Source organism: Sceloporus occidentalis, unplaced genomic scaffold, assembly GCF_023333645.1.
Source record: "Sceloporus occidentalis isolate IW3139 unplaced genomic scaffold, rSceOcc1.0.p SCAF_3, whole genome shotgun sequence".
Lineage (NCBI taxonomy): Eukaryota > Metazoa > Chordata > Lepidosauria > Squamata > Phrynosomatidae > Sceloporus > Sceloporus occidentalis.
The window spans coordinates 96920458-96937542 of NW_028316983.1; the positions used below are offsets into that span (position 1 = coordinate 96920458).

Consider the following 17085-nt stretch of genomic DNA (forward strand, 5'->3'; position numbering starts at 1 on the left):
GATATATTCACAGTTCAGTTCAGGCAGGCTGCCTCAGTATGAAAATTAACTTCAGCTGCTATCCAGACCCATTAAATCCTACACGTTGATCCACTGGGTAAAGCCTGGAAAAAATTAAGCAAGTCTGTGAGTTAAGTGCTGCACTGTGTTCTTTTAAGTCCCATTGGTTTGAAGGAAACCTAAGTGCAACCCACTTTATCAAGACTGTGCCTATGGAATTAGCATAGTAACTAGTGTGAGTAACACTATGAACATACAATAAGATTGTGAATGAATATCTGTGTGTAGTAACTGCAGCAATTTATAACCACTTTCTGTTTTTCAATCTGTTTATATGTTTACATATGATAGTGTACACAATGTGCAGCACATGTTCATATGAAAAGTTTAATAAAATGACTTCATTTATATTATTTCATTTTATTTGTCTCTCCAGAATATCTATTCAGTTTCTCAACACACCCTTTGTCCACGGCCTCTATCTTTTTTCTTTATGACAAACATTTTTTTCTAATTACTTTCTGCACACACACAAAAAAGATTTTATGTTAAAGCTACATTCAGAGAATCATTTTCAGAGCTATTAGGAAACACAGCAGGGGTAAAAGAAATCAATATTTCCTATGATAGTGGTTATCTGAGAGAATGGTAACATTGCATATTATAGGCAGAAACTGCAAACAGATCATTTTCCCACTCATTCATGATTCTGTTTCCTCCAGTCTGTCCTGAAGTTTCCTGTATATCCTTCAAGTGCAACCAAAATTTTAAGATACAGTTCCATCTTTCTTCTTTTTTTAAGAAAACATCTGTATTCTCATACCTGGTTGTTACAAAATGACCTTGCCTGCTTGCTCATATTTTGCCCACAGTACATCTACTTTTGTAGACTGTAGTTTGATAGCATGGAATTTTTGATAACGGATTCACCACAGTCCCTCAGTGAGGCATTTGCTGGGAAAACATTTGCTTATTTGCTTAAAATTTTAAAAGATACGGATTAAATTTAAATATTAATATATCCCCATTTGGTCTAAACCAAGAGGTGGGAAATAATGACAAGCTGAGGTTGAAATGCAGCTCTCAGGATTTATCCCCAGTGTCAAGCTTCTCTAAGTTGCAGTTCAATGACATTGAGAGAACTGCATTATTCTCTCCCTGACCTATACTTTACAACAAATTATATAGCTATAAGGGTGGGGCAGCTGAGAGGGATGCTGGCCACTTTTACATGCTTTTCATCAGGGACATGATGTTGTAACCTTTCCCCAGCTCTCTCTTGTTCCTGCCACTCCTAAAGCTGCTGACCCAAGAGGCCTATGGGGCATCAAGAGAAAAAGTACATTCCTAAATAGCATCAGATACATCACTTGAGGGTAGGCCTCCTCTCCTTCTGTACACAATACATTTCCTAGCTATGCTGAGGAAGCACAAGAGATATTGCAGACCAAGTAGCAACAGGCTACACAATGGACATGGTGCTGAGTTGTGTTAAATACAAGTGGTTCCACATCTTGTGGTAATCAGTAAGAAAGACATGCATATTCACAATGTACAGGAAAATGCAGAGATTTCACCTTTATATGTTATTCCAAAAGCACAAAAAGTTGTTGATTGTGTTAACGTGCATTTCCATTTTGGCATGGCTTGTATCATGTTTTTCCTCCTTATAACAGTTCTGTTAAATATATGAATAGCTGCTAAAAAAAATGGCAGAGACTCTTGTGTGGGTTTTTTCAGCCTGACTCCCTTCCAGATATATCCATCTTGAGGGCATTCATCTGGTTATCCCTGCTAAGAATAAGTGCCAATGCTGGCATAGCCACAAGGAAACTTAAAGTTCTTGCTTCACTTTGTGTAGGGACACATGTTAGAAAATGTTTTCAGTATTGGAGGGACAATTCCAAGACACATATGGCCAGTGCAATTATGAAGAAGCTTCATTCCTGCTGCACTTGCTAAGATGAGATACAAGATCTGGAAGTACAAGTGAGATGGAAGGAAGATCTAGAGAATAATGAAAGACAATGCTTTGGACCTCCTTTCCAAAACAAGCCCATTTAACGGGCTGACCTTACATTAGGTAAAATGAGGAGAATAGTTCAGAGTGCAAAAGTCATGAAAGAAGAGTAAATAGTGAAATATGGCTGGGAACATACCTTAGAGAATGTCTGGAGCGGTGGCGACCTTTTTTCCTTTGGAGGGAAGCCGCAGCCCCCAAACCGCATGGCTTCCCTCCGCAGGAAAAAGAACTTGGAAAAAAAGCATTATTTTTAAGCCGCAGGGGCAGCATAACAAGTGCGCCACTGGTGCACTCATTACGTAAGCACCACGTAGTAATGTGTGGTCACCACATGGTGTTTACATAACAATGGTGCCACCCTTGTACACAGGGTGCTGCCATTGTTATGCCAGCAGTATGTTCTAGGGTTAGGGACCGCGCAGTTGCTGCGTGGTCCCTAACCCTAGAACCGGCACTGGTACGCTGCATTATGATGGTCTATACCGGGCCTATATTATCTTTGTTGTACTTTTACTGCAAGGGATTGGGAGAAATATTTGTGGTTATTTTCTGCCTTAAATGCCAAAACAACTGGTCTTGACTTGAGCAACTGTAGGATAGTGTTTGCTGCAGTGTTTCAGGCAGCAAAACATCTTGTCCCTTCTCTAGTGACCTTCAGTTGGCAGCCAAGGTCTATTTTATTCAGACAAGCCTTTGACCATATAAGCTGATTTATAAGCTGATTTGTCATTGTTAATATGATGCAATGAGTTTTAACTGGTGGTTCTTTCCATCTGTTTCATTGATTTTAATGATGCATTTTGATTGTTGTTTTGTGCACCACTGCTGTTCACTGCCTTGAGCAGAATTTGGTAAAAATGTAAGAGACAAATGTAATGATGATATTAGGCTACAACTTAGGCTTTTCCTTTTAAGTAGTGGGGGGAAACCTCAAGCAATAATGTATGATTCAAGAGCATAGATCAGTGCCATGACTTCCTTCTCTGTCACTAAACATTTTCTTGACTGTTTAGGGTTGGGTTTTTTGTTTGCTTGTTGTTTGTTTGTTTTGTATACTCTGCCTTGCAAGAAGAGAACACAGACAGCCTTCTGGGAAGAATTTGCACAGCGCTTTGCAGACAAAATCATTTGGATCCCTTCTGACTTGAGTGCTGTAGTTGATACATGTCCAATGGATGTAACCTTTGACCCTGTTTGTCCTATTATTATTGGATATGTTCTGATTTGTCCAGTGTGAAGATATGAACAGGAGCCTTAGAGTAGAGAGAGACACCACATGGCCCCCCTGGATTTTAACAAGTAGCCAGAGGGGGACTGGCCAAGTGGGTAATTGGAGTAATGAATACTTCACTACAACAAGGCAGCTTTCCATTTTGCCTAAAAGAGGCTATAATATTGAGTTACTGAAAAATTCTGCCTGAACCCTACCATACTGAATGCCAGACTCCAATCTCTCTTTTCAGGCAAGTTTCTAGATTGTATGGTGGCCTCCCAGCTTCACAGGTTCCTGGATGAAATGGATTAACTAGAGCCATTTCAATGTGTCTTCAGGCCTGGCTTTGGTCACCTTGATAGTTGACAATGGGTCATTGGCATCCAGGGGGGTTTGGTTCCAAAACTGTAAGAGTTATAATAATACAGGTTTGTTACTCCAGCAAGCAAAGGTAATATGACTAAGTATTGAGAGACATAGCTGTGTTAGTCTGGAATATCAGTATGAAAGGGATCTTGTACCTTTGAAACTGAGTGAAAGAAGCTGCAGCATAAACTTTCATAAACTGGTCTGCCTCTTCAGATTCATGCCAGCACTAGCTCTTTGAATTGTGCTCAGAATGCCATGCATCTGTGGAAATAGATAAACTCTACAAAGCTTGTGCTACAACTTCTTTTGCATTGTCTCAGAGGTGCTACAAGATCTTTTTGCATGACTAAGCATTGTCACAGTTCCTAGCCGAAGTGTGCACAAGTCTTAATTACTACAGTTAAAAGATAAAGGTACTCTCTTGATATGAATATCTAGTCATAACCATTTTTAGGGGGCAGTGCTCATCTCAGTTTCTAAGCTGAAGAGCCAGCGTTGTCCGAGGACTGCTCTGGTGGTCATGTGGCGAGCACGACTCCACCGAACGCTCTTACTTTCCCACCAAAGTGGTACCTATTAGACTACTTGCATTTGCATGCTTTTGAACTGCTAGGGTGGCAAAAGCTGGGACAACTCAAATTAAATCTTTGGTAGTAATTCTTGGAAGTACAGAATTTGGCCTGCTATAAACAATATGATAAAAAAATACCCCTACTGCTACTCTTCATTGTTAGATCTTCATGTGTGAAACATAAACACTCTATTTATTTCATGCTCAATTGCCTGCATTTTTTCCTCCAATTCATACATTTCCCCTACTTTGAAAATGCCACACATTCCTATTACCAGACCCTGTGTGCATTTTGTAGTTGTCTGAATGATCACATTGTCTGCTTTTTTGAATTGCACTCCTGCTGTTGGTTCCCTGCCCCTAATTATTTTTGTTTTAGCGTTTGTCCCTGATTTCTCAGTCAAGCAGTTGCAAGAGGCCGTGTCATCCTCTGAGAGGTGTCTAATCAAGGGATGAGTAATCAAACAAAAAGCTTTTTGGGGAGGGGTGGAAATGGAACAAATGATATTGTCTAGCTGGTTATTATGTTTTCTGTTCTCAACACTTAAATAGAGTTCCTGCAGAAACCAGAGGAACTGCCCATTAGCTGGAAGGGTTGGGCTGCTGAATAAGTGGCTGGATGCCTTGTAAAGAGGGAGTGGTAAAGGAAACAGCCTTAAAAAAATCAATGAAGTAGAAATGCATTTAAAGTACACATACTTATCATTTCCCATTTCGTCTCCATGTCATTCGAGTACCAAACTCTCTGCAAATACTTGAATGGGTGGCTCACTGTGCATCTACATGCTTGTGTGCTTATGTGTGCACACATTTGGAGTGCCAGGAAGGGGGCAAGGGATGCCATCCGCTCCTCTGAGGTGCTGCAACATGTGCCAGGGCTTGGCTATAAATTTCATGGCACTGCTGTGGTGCACAGAGAAATAAGTGAGGAAATATCTGATTAAAGTGTGCATGGCTGCTGAGGCAACTGCATGTTGCCATAGCAATCGAGATGAAATGTGCAAGGAGTGAGATAATTAAATCTAACCCCTTTAGAAGTTTTTGACAGTCTATGCACTGCCAATAAGAAAAAGTTATCTCTAGTATTAAAGATAAAACCCATTCCTGGTGAAAGTACTTCTTCTTGTTGATATTTTGTTGTTCCCTTTACTAAATATGTCGCTCCAGGTGCCTTATTTAAATGTTCTTTTTAATAATTGGATGCAGGTTTGACCTTGGCTTGTAGCTGCCAAGAGACGGAGCTGGTTTATTGTTCCATGGGAACTGCGACACAAAATATCCAGCTCCCCCACTCTTCTCTCCTTCTTGTAATACTGTAAAAATGGGCTGTTATGTCTTAGATTATGATTCAATAATATCTAGAACGTGCTGCCCTCTTCAGGAAACGGTGATTTAAAAAAGAACTTTTAAATGTGTTTATTGATTCAAGGAAGTGCAAGGAGTTAATATGACCTTACACAATCCACTGAGTTCATAGCACACAGCAATATTGGCACTGGGCTAGCAGAGAATGGCCAGGACAAAACATTAACAGAAGCTGCCACGAAAGGTAACATTAAAGGCTGTTGTTGGGAAACTGCAACTCCAAATGTCATCGTGGGGCTGAACTAGTAATTACAGAAAATAATTGGCAGCCTCACGAGGCACTTATACATCACAAATTCTATAGATGTCAGTCGGCCCAAGCACTAAAGGAGTTTATAACACAGACTTTCACAAGAGAAAGTCAGATCAGTTTGCTGTTTGAAATCTCTTAAAAATACACAACCAAATTCAGCAAGGCATTTGATTCAATCATACATTTGATCTAAAACAATAAATGCATCCTTGAGTCACAAGGGCTGTGTGGTTACCACTTTTGTGTGACCAGTTCACATGTCAGATCAGTAACACCTTGAAAAAGTGAGACGTCATAGGATGGGTAGGTGATATTGCTATTTTCTGCCCTGGCAACACCCTGGGAGGAATGGAATACAGGTGTTGAAGGTCAAAGGCCTCTCCCTGTCGAGCATTATTCATGGATGCTAATAACATGCTTCAAGATGGGTGCAGTAATCACGCCATTACAGGTAACATAACAACAACATGATTTCTTTATTTGGAATGGATGTATTGACCTCAAATTTTGTATCAACAAGGCTGACATTATACATATTACAAAATGAGGAATATAAGAAACTGCCTCATACTAGGTCAGATCATTTGTCCATCTAACCTATTATTATAAATTTTGATTGGCAACAGCTCTTGAGAGAGTTCATATCACTTGCCACCTCAATAGAGATATCAGGACTGAACTTTCCTCACTCAACTGAGCTCTGGTCCCTCTCTAATGAGGAACTCACCAAATTGGTGAGACCTAAGCCATACTCCCCAGTTCTGTATCATGATTATTAGAAGTATATCTCTACTACAAAACAAGACATGCTTCCTGAATACCATGTTTTGAGAGCAGTGGCAGAGAGACCATTGGTGTCAATGGTGGGGTACAGACAGCCAAAAAGAGGGGCCTCCTCGGTGCCTCTCTTTGCTGCACAGGAGCACCGCCGCCTACATACGGTGCTGTGCAGCTGCACAGCAAAAAAGGAACTGTAAAAAGTGGCTCCTTTTTGTGGTGCCACAAAGCGCCAGAGACAGCTCCATTACGTCGAGTTGTGCAGCATCATTTGTAGGCAATGCAGCTGCAACGTAATTATTGTGCGTGCCATTTGTATGGTGCTGCGCAACTGCAGCGTGCTGACGACATGCTAGGGTTGCAGGGCGTGTGCACGCGCCACCCCAAGGCAACCCTAGCACGTTGTGGAAGCACTGCAAAGGGCCCGTCTGGAAATGGCCAATGGAAGCTTTGGTGTCAGGGATGTGGTTTTGGAAGCAGTAGCAATGATGCAAAAGAGTCCAGCCATCTGGTGGATTCCAGGAAGCCAGTGTGCAACCCTCTCCCAAACCTTCAATCCTGGTTTAGTGCAAAGACTTGAAAGGAGATCCTAAAATTTTCAAATGAACAGGCTCTCAGTTGTGGGAAGTGTCTCAATGTGTCTAACCAAATGTACATAAAATCCTCTTGCTAAGTGTTCAAGAGTGGGGGAAATGGGCCAGTATTATGAGGATGGGGAAAGACATATGGTCTTGGCATCCTATATAATTTGTGCCTTCATGCATTGAATCTGGATAACTAAATAAGGCAAAGGGCAATGTAAGGATAACATTTGCTTATCATATTGTTGGTGCTAAATTAACATTTTAAGTATGGCATAATTAATAGCTCAAACTTATTTGCTATGAGCTATAATTTCTAAAGGAACAAAGGTAAGTAAAAGATACCTGTGCCTTGAATTTATTATCAGCTAAAATACTAGGTTCTGTGTGAGGTATGGCAAGAATCTTCAAAGAGGAGGCAACTTATGTAATGAGGACTAGAATACTAGGTCTGGTTATGGGGAAATTTGGCTTCAAAATTTTATTCAAAAATTTTAAAGGAAGATAAGCATATTGGAAACCCACAGTCTGAGTAAGGATGGTGCCACTTTGCAGTGAGGCACACCACTGGTTGGAATATTGGTTGCCATCAACTTAGCATTAACACTAACATTTGGAAGTTGTGATTGTGAGCTTCAAAGAGTAACTCTGGCCACCTTAGATATGAACGTTTGGAAAAATTATAAACATAGATTCAATGTAGAGAGCCAGCATGGCATAGTGGTTTGAGTGATAGACTAGGACTCTGGAAACCAGGATTTAATTCTTGCTTGTCCATGAAACCCACTGGGTGACCTTGGGCAAATCACACTCTCTCAGTCTCAGAAGACAAGAAAACCCCATGATAGATTCGCCTTAGGGTCACCATTAATCAGAAAGGACTTGAAGGCGCACAATAACAACAGATTAAATGTAGACTCAGAATAATGTAAAAGTTAATTTAACTTTAAGATAGATTCACATGGCTTTATTTTCTCTCCTTCTCATCCTCACAAAGGATGAGATGCCACTATATGCTTCTTCTGCTTGTGAATGATTCAACAAAAATACTAATTGCAACTGAGGTGGTTCCTGGGAATATATGAATCCAGCCTTATAGATTCATCATGAATGTTACACCAGCAGAAATACAAAAATTGACATTCTATGGTCAGCAGAGCAGCTCATCTTAAAGGGTTCAGGAGGAACCTGTAGAAATGGGCAAGTGTTGCTTCGGGTTCCAAGAAGAGAAATGGATAAACTGATAACACTAAATTAAGTATGGAGTATGTGGTGCATGTCACACGGACCAACTTTCTGGGTATTGAAATTGCTGCCTGTGACATGTAATTAACATTTTGATCTAGATATGTCTGGGACAGAATATCTAGAACTAGATCTAAATTGGGATGTATAATAATTACAGGAGAGAACTAGCATGGCATAGTGGTTCAAATGTTAGACTAAGGCACTGAGAGATGAAGGTTCAAATACTATATGGAAACTCATTGGGTGACCTTGTCTCTCTCTTAGCCTTAGAGGAAGGCAGTGGTAAATTTTCTCTGAATAAATCTTGCCCCCCAAATTCCTATGATATAGTTGCCATAAGGTGGAGTCAACTTGGAGACACCTAACAACAAATATTGGCGGTTTACAGACCGCCCCTTTGGGGTGGCCTGTTCCTGCCCCTTTCCCCGCTGGATTGGGGCCTCAGCTGCCACAGTGGCAGCCTCTGAGGCCCCGATCCGCCACTTTCCAGGACGCTTTCCCGCGGCCTGGAAAGGAGTGTCCTTGGGGCTTCATGCCCCAAGGACACCTGACGGCGGTGGGTACAAATAGAAAGGGGCCGTCTAAAGGCTGTGCCAGTGACACAAAACCGGAAGGAGCTCCGAAACGGAGCTCCTTCTGGCGCCGCGGAAAGGGCGCGCCAGTGTCGTCACGTGGCACCAGGACGTCACTTCCACACCGCTTCATGTAGAATGGATGCCGCCATTTTGTATGTGCTTGGCCCGTACTAGGGTTAGAGTGTCCGGAAGGGATGCCCTTTCCTAACCCTAGTACGTGCCGAGCACGTATTTTTGGCACATGTAGAATGCGCCATTGATTACTATTTTAGTATCAAACCTTCATTTCTAAAAGGTGGCTAGAGTAACACATTGAAGCTCACAACCAGAGCTTGCTAAAGTTAGTGTTAAAGTTAAATTTGGTAGATCATTTGGTAAGGTTAAGATTTTAGTGATCATTATGATGCTTCAATTGTTAATTTTGAATAACTGTTTTCCATTACAGTTCATCCTCCATATTTGCATCTTTGACTTTTGCAGCTTTGATTATTCACTGATTTGATTAATATATTTTCTCTAGGAATCTCTAGATCCTTTAATACGCCTCTACCAGGGGTTGACCATAGGGTCACACTGGAGGAACTAGAGATTCGTTGAGAAAACACTTCTCTGGGCATAGATCCTCCAGCATGATTCTATGGTCAACATCCAGTGAGTGTTGACCATAAAATTGCACTGGAGGAGCTAGAGATTTCTAGAGAGGTGTTCTTCCAGGTAAAAAACATAGGTTTTTTATTTGCATTGTTTCTTTCTTTCACGGGAGTCCTGCACCCGTAACCCCAACAAACGTGGAGAGCCAACTGTACAAACAATTAAAATTACAAAAATGGTGCAATCCCCAAAGTAACATATTAACTTAATAGGACAATTCACACAAATCACTCATATTATCCACTCCATTGTCATCTAAATGATTTAAGTGATATTTTAACCTTAGATAGAAATACAGTAGTTGTATAATAAAAAAGAGATACTGTAACTAACTGATTGTTAACAATTATATCCAAGTTCTGCTCATATCAAACATGCAAGATTGATTAAACCATGACATGGAACTGTGCCAAGAACATGCAGTGGTTTTCATGGGTGGGGTGATTCTGGATTCACCCTGGTGTCTCTCCATGTTGTGAATCTTCTGAAAATGTGAGCATGATTAGCAACATGATTCTAGTGGAAATATGTGAATTGCCTTTGCTGACTTTTCCATTAACAAAATCTACAGCTTTGGAAGGTTTATCATTTTCTTCTTTTTTTAAAAAAAAAGTTGGAAATCATCTACTAACATCTCACTGGCTATTCGTTCCCCTTAGAATCTGGCCAGTGCTGGTTTGAGTGATATGACTTTTCTGATATACACAAACATTTCTATTTTGTATTTTTAGTTATTGATTTGACTCATTTTTGTGTGGCTGCTGACTGTGTTTGGAAGTAAGAATCCCCATGGATCAGGGCATAATAACTAATAACATTTCTTTGCTTTCAGGGTATTTTTGGCAGAATGATAAATTTCATCTTTCCCAGGAATGGTAAGCAGAAAAATATTTTCTATATCTGACACCAGTATATAAAATGAAGAAAAAGCAAATTGTCATTTTAAAATAATGAAAATTCACTTAAAATAAATATTCAACTTGATAAGGATATTATTCACATAGCTATAAGCATCTGAATGTTTAAACTCTATAAAGCCGTATTTAAAATTCCCACTGAATTTTTGACTAGTATCTTTTGTTGTTGTTTCTTAAAAAAAAACCATAAAAGATTTACCCTCTCTGTTGGAAGTGCTTTGGAAACCTGGCGTGTTCACCAATGTGGTTTGCTGCATAATTTATTGTAATATATACATACTGACACACATAAATATGGTTTGCGTTCTATCAGTAGAGAGAGGAATTGTATCTCTCCCTTAGACTGAGACAGGGTTAGGCCTATATAATGTTTTACAGTATTGAAGTGTATAAAATTGATCCTTATTTATATCCCACCAGGGTTTTGCTGCATATGTGAATTTAAAAAGGTATATTTTCTGAATATAGACACAACTTCTCCACCAAGAGGGGCATGCTCCCATGTTGTTACAAACAACAACACCCAGATAGTTTTCATTCTTTTTTTAACACTGGGAAAAGGCAATATTTATTTTACCCTTTGATCATAACATCTTTGCAATCAAATAAAATATTGTACATGTAAAAGGTCATTCTAAAATGAGACTTTATAGAAAAGTAAAGTAAAGGGGAGATGTGCTTGACAGTTCTTGGAGCAGTCAGTTCCCCTTGCCTCCTACAATCCCTGTTTCGACTTCTCTTTCTTTAACGATTTTGTTTGAAATAAACATAAAAGCATCATACAATTAAACTATTTTAACAATGTGGGTGGAGGGAATATTGCTGAGGGAGGGAAGGTTTTTCCCATCACATATGTAGCTTTTTCTCAAGTGTTACAATTGAAACCTCTCCTATCTAATCCCAGAAGGAACTCAGAGTCTGCTTTTTAAAAATGGCAATTATTCAAGAACTTTATTGGAAAGGACAAAAACAATGAAGGTTTAAGAACAGTGTGAAGCTTCTTTTTTTTAAAAGTAAATCTGCTGTCTTTAATACAAAAGCAAAGACGTTCTCAGATTTTTTTTAAAAAAAAAAATGATAACAGAAGTAAAGGACTCAAATTAAACTTTAAAATCTGACCTTCTATTTCCAAGAGTGGATACATATTCTTTGGAATTACGCGTGTGCACACATGTACACATGCACATACAGAGCTTTATGAAAACAAGAGTTAGGTATTCTTGTTGATCTGCTGGAGACAATGTGGCATATTCTGGTCCAAGAGGTTTTCATGTGCAAACAGAAGCAATCTTATTTATTTATTTATGCAATACTGTGAGACTTAGTACATGGGTAAAAGACCACCAGTTGCCATAATCTGTACATGATATTCCATCATCCATAAAGAAGGGAGACCATAGCTCAGTGGTAGAGCACATGTTTTACATACAGAATGTTGAAACCTTTCATGTCTAGGTAGAGCTGGGAGTAACAAAATACATTTGTTACTCCTTATTCCTGTTATTATATTGTACATGCAAACACCAAAAAGCAATTTTATTAAATTGCACTGGGGAAGGGACTGGGAGGCAAAGAGAGACCCTTACACACACATTGGGGAGTAGGAGTAAAGGAGTAAGAGGTTTTTACAGGAGTAGGTGCAAGAGTAACATGAAGAAAAAAAATCTTACTCTGGAGTAGGACAAGGAGTAACCCCAAAATCACCACTACTCCCCAGCCTTGAAAATCATGTCAATAAGACTATATTGCCAGTGAGGATGTCATTTCAAAAATGGAAGTGCCAGAAGGCAGTGCACTTTTTTTAAAAAAAAGCATGATGATTAAGTGAGTTGCTATGTGTAGGGCCTGACAGCTACTTCCTAAGCATAGGACCTGGAAGCCAATATCTTAAGCTTAGCGTTCTCAGACTAGTGAGCTCCTCAGCCCCACTGGGCATTTATCTGTGATCTGCCTCTTCTCTCCATGGAAGCAAGAATAAATATGAGGCATATGTTCCCAAGACACTACTCCAGATCTTAAGATATGGGATATCAGTAATAAGAGTGGGTGTGAGCATATGGTGGTTGACTTTCCCACACCACTAAACAATCACAACAACTAATCTCCCAGTGGACAAGGCTCCCACACCCGGTTACCTTTCAATTAAGCCCTTCCTGTATCAGAACATCTTCATGAAAACAAAATCCCTCTTCTTGCTAGCTTACCCAGATCATTTTCTTTTTGAACTTGCTGCTACAACTGGAAAACCTTATTTTAGCATCCTAATTTGGTACCTCCTATTATGCAGTTGACTGAGCTATAAGATTGTGGCTGGTTTATGCCCTAGATGATTTAGGCCCATAAGAGTGTCCTCCTCCCATCCCTTGCTAGTGTGACATTTCATGCATTCCAAGTTAAGTCAAGGAAACAGAAAAACTGGCTCTGTAAGCAGTATTGGTTAAACAAAGGAAGGTGTGTCCACATGAAGAAGCTCATTCCAGGGCAGGGGAAGGAAGCAGGGCTGAGCTTGTAATTTCTGCTATTGTGTTTTACAAATCCTGGAACAAACATCCAGTATGATCATGGCTTTGACCTCTGCTATTTCTTCAGTCCCATTATCATTTATTATTTGCTAAATATTTAGGTACTAGTAAGAACTGTGCAACTATAACATAAAAGAAAAAGTCAGCTTGCATTTTAAATAGGGATGGAAATAATATATGAAAATATTCCCTTAAAAATTGTGGGGAAAAACGTATTTTTTACATGTAGAGACTCTGACAAGAACAATCCTAGAAATTTATTGCATCGGGACAGATTGGGGATGGAGCGAAAGGGGCCGGGAATGAGTGCGGAATGAATAGGGGACACATTTTACCACACACAACAGTCCCCGTTCTGTTCCCTTCCATTCTGTCCCCCATCCGTCCCACAGGAGGCAATTTTTGAGAACGCTTGTTGAACAGTTCTCAAAAATCGCCTCCTGTGGGATGGATGAGGGACGGAATGGAGTGCGTCCCCCACTAGTTCCAGACCCATCCCGGACCCTTTTGTAATGCACAAGGCCCGTTCCAGGGGCCTGTGCGATATTCTCTCTAGACTAACAAGAATCATTGCATTTCAGGAGTTATTCTGTGCAAAATCTGAAGAAGGTTGTTTTATGCATAAAACAGCTTTTTCTGCGCAGGAACGGCATGCTGCACAAAAAGCACTGTAATTATGGTCTAATTTTGTGCAAAATCCTTATGTACAGAAATAGCTTCTTCTACACAGAAAATAACATTTCTGCACAAAACAACCACTTGCAACTTAATTTGTTGCTTTGTTGAAGAAAAAACTTACTGAAGAATTGCATCTCTATTTCTAAAAGGTAAAATGCATGGAGGAACTCCCTGGCTAAATCCAATTGCTAGTCCCAACGAGAGCAGAATCACTTACTCACTGAGTGATAAGACAACACATATTATCTCATTGATTCAACTTTAGTTTGGACTAGCAATTTGATTCAGGTTTATATTACAAACAAAACATCTTTTTAAATTACTACACTTATATCCCAAGCTCCTTCCAATAAACCTGAGACTAGAAATGTAAATGTAAATTCAACTGTGAGTATCCTTCCAATATTTGCACAGCCTAAAATGTTACAGGGAATTATTCTTCAGAGAAATAAGTGTGTATTTTTCTGCACAAAACTATTTTGTGTGCAGAAAATTTGGTACCTTGCAAGCTATTTGTATGTGTGTGTGAAGTCGAAGGCTTTCGTGGCCAGCATCGATTGTTTTTTGTAGGTTTTCGGACTATGCGGCCATGTTAGAAGAGTTTATTCCTGAAATTTTGCCAGCATCTGTGGCTGGCATCTTCTTTTCTGAAGATGCCAGCCAAAGATGCTGGTGAAACATCAGGAATAAACTCTTCTAGAACATGGCCACATAGCCTGAAAAACCCACAAAAACCTTTTTTTTTTTTCTGTGCCGGATAACTGTGAGTTGCCTGCATGGAAAAACTATGTCTCTTTCTGTGCATAATTGTTTCCTAAAATGCTTTGGCGTGTTCAAATATGGGGAGTAAATTACACCAGCAGACGCTGATGTTTTTCTTCTCAATGGGATTTATCAAATGCCAGGAAAACCAATGGATAATTATGACTATTCTTTCCACCCCTACTTAAGGCAGCATGCAACTCCATTTTATTTTTACAGAAATCCTGTGTGCTGGTTAAACCAAGAGAGAGTGACTAGGAGATTTGATCTGGAGTAAGCTGGTTCTAGTCCAATGCCACACTTGCCAACCATGTTACACTAATTTGAGGGTGCACATTTACAAACATGCACAAACAGAGGAGAACTTAATTACAGCTCTCCTGGACACATCAAGTTTTTTCCTGGTGGCCAAGAAGGTCAAAATTATTTGTTTGTGGCACCGATCTGAGAGTGGAAGGACTGTTAGTGCATGGGGCAAGGGTTGGTATTTGTTGTTGTTGTTGTTGTTGTTGTGTGCCTTCAAGTAGTTTCTGACTTTGGTGACCCTAAAGTGAACCTATCATGAGGTTTTTCTGGCAGGATTTGTTCAGAGGAAGTTTCCCTTCTCCTGATACTAATAGCATATATCTATTACTTTGGTCCTCTGGGAAGAATCTGCTACAACCTAAGAGGACCAGACTCCCTGCGGTGACCCAGAGGACCTTTTCATCAGCCGCCCGCAGGCTCTGGAACGACCTGCTGGATGAGATCTGCCATATTACCACCTTGGAAGCCTTTAAAAAGGCTATTAAGACAGCTCTCTTCTGGCAGGCCTTTCCAGACTAGGTTAGATCCATTAGCCCACCCCTACACCAGCCCTTGAGAGCTAGCATGGTGTAGTGGTTTGAGTGTTGGACTATGACTTTGGAGACCAGGGTTCAATTCCCCACATGGCCATGGAAACTCACTGGGTGACCCTGAGTAACATCCACATGATGATGATGATGATGATGATGATGATGATGATGATGATATTTATTTGTATTCCGCTTTTTCACAAAGGAATCAAAGCGGATCCAACAGTGTCAATAAAACATCAAACAATTAAAAATTACAATTTAAAAAAACCCAAACCCGACCCCTACCCCTAGTCTTAAAAACAGTGATCAACCCCTAAAAAGATTAAACATCAAAAAAATTAAAACTGTCCAATATGAATACACTAAAATTTCGGGCAGATTAGTGCTAGAAATGAGTTTTCCTCTAGAGGAGGCGGGGACGGGGACGATGGTATCAATCAATTTTGATATTGGTATCAATAGAGGGGAAGGCAAGTCTAATGGATCTAACCTAGTCTGGAAAGGCCTGCCAGAAGTCATACATACTCACATGCTCATTCACACAATGAAGATTGCTCAGGTGAAGATTATCTGATGGTCAATTGCTGAGTTTGTCAGTTCCGAACATGCTTTCATTGTCATTAACTGAAACATAACTATGTGCTAGATGTTTTTCACATAATAAAACTCCAACTGAACTTACTCATATCATTTTCATCAGTGTAGTTAAAGGTGTGGTGGGTGGGTGGTGGTGGAAGAGGGAGCGTTTAAACCATGGGTAGGGTGATAAATGTCAGATAGCCAAAGAAAATAAATTGTTGAATATAATTAATCTGCACCTTAACAAAACACACGTTCTTTCTCATTTCCACCTCTAGCTGTGCTTAATGAATAAAGATTAAATGCACATTACTATGAATAGTCATACTGCATTCTAGGTTTTAATCAAAACAGCTCTCCTGCACTCTGTATGCTAATAAATGATCTGATACCTGTTAATGTTAAATATAGATATACTGGAAGAATTTCATTAAATATCAACATTTAAGGTTAAGAAACTGAACTGTGTTTCAGTCTGCTTCTTACAGTTCATACAGCCCATAGCTAAGATATGTAAGATCCTCAGGGCAGATTCTTTTCTCTGTCAGTTCACTTTGGTTTCTGTTATTGAAACAAATGGCACATAACTCAATGATGCTATATAAAGAATAATTATGTTTTGAATGTCTGTCATTGTCTACAGATAATGGCTGTTTTCTGACTGAGGCTTTTATGGTATGATCAGCCTGCCTCATTTGTGGAAGTTTATGGGGAACAAGGTGACACTTCCAACCCTTCCATGTATTAAAATTGCTTTCTATTTCTTCCCTGTCTTTGGATCTATCCTGGGATACCCATTTATGTTAGGGCTGCAGCAGCCGCATACGCCTGGCCCTGATTTTGGGATGCCACTAGAATCCCCAATTGGCACACCAAAAAGGAGCAGATTTTTCTGTTCCCTTTTGGGCCAGTTTTGGGCCACTTCTTTTGAAAAGAGCCATGGCTGGGGTGGCTTCCAAATGTGTTCAAGGTGTGCATCATGTGCACACTCCACCCCCAATGCAATCCAATGGCAGCCCTTTGGGGCCATCTGTTTGAGGCCTTTGTCTCTCTCTGACTTTGTCTTTGGACATTACTACACACAGCTTTTAAACTGTTATTAAAGTGGGAAAGAAATGGCTGGAGATACTCATTGCGCAATGATGCCTCTGACCCATAGCTG

At 39.9% G+C, this 17085-nt stretch overlaps 1 protein-coding gene across 1 annotated transcript in view; it reads left to right on the top strand.

Moving 5' to 3' along the window:
- Positions 1 to 17085, top strand: part of ADGRL2 (adhesion G protein-coupled receptor L2) — a 709985-nt gene that overhangs the window by 402672 nt on the left and 290228 nt on the right. The window contains exon 4 of the mRNA XM_089515518.1: positions 10459 to 10501. The gene's annotated coding sequence lies outside the window, so the exon portion shown is untranslated. The remainder of the gene's footprint in view (positions 1 to 10458; positions 10502 to 17085) is intronic.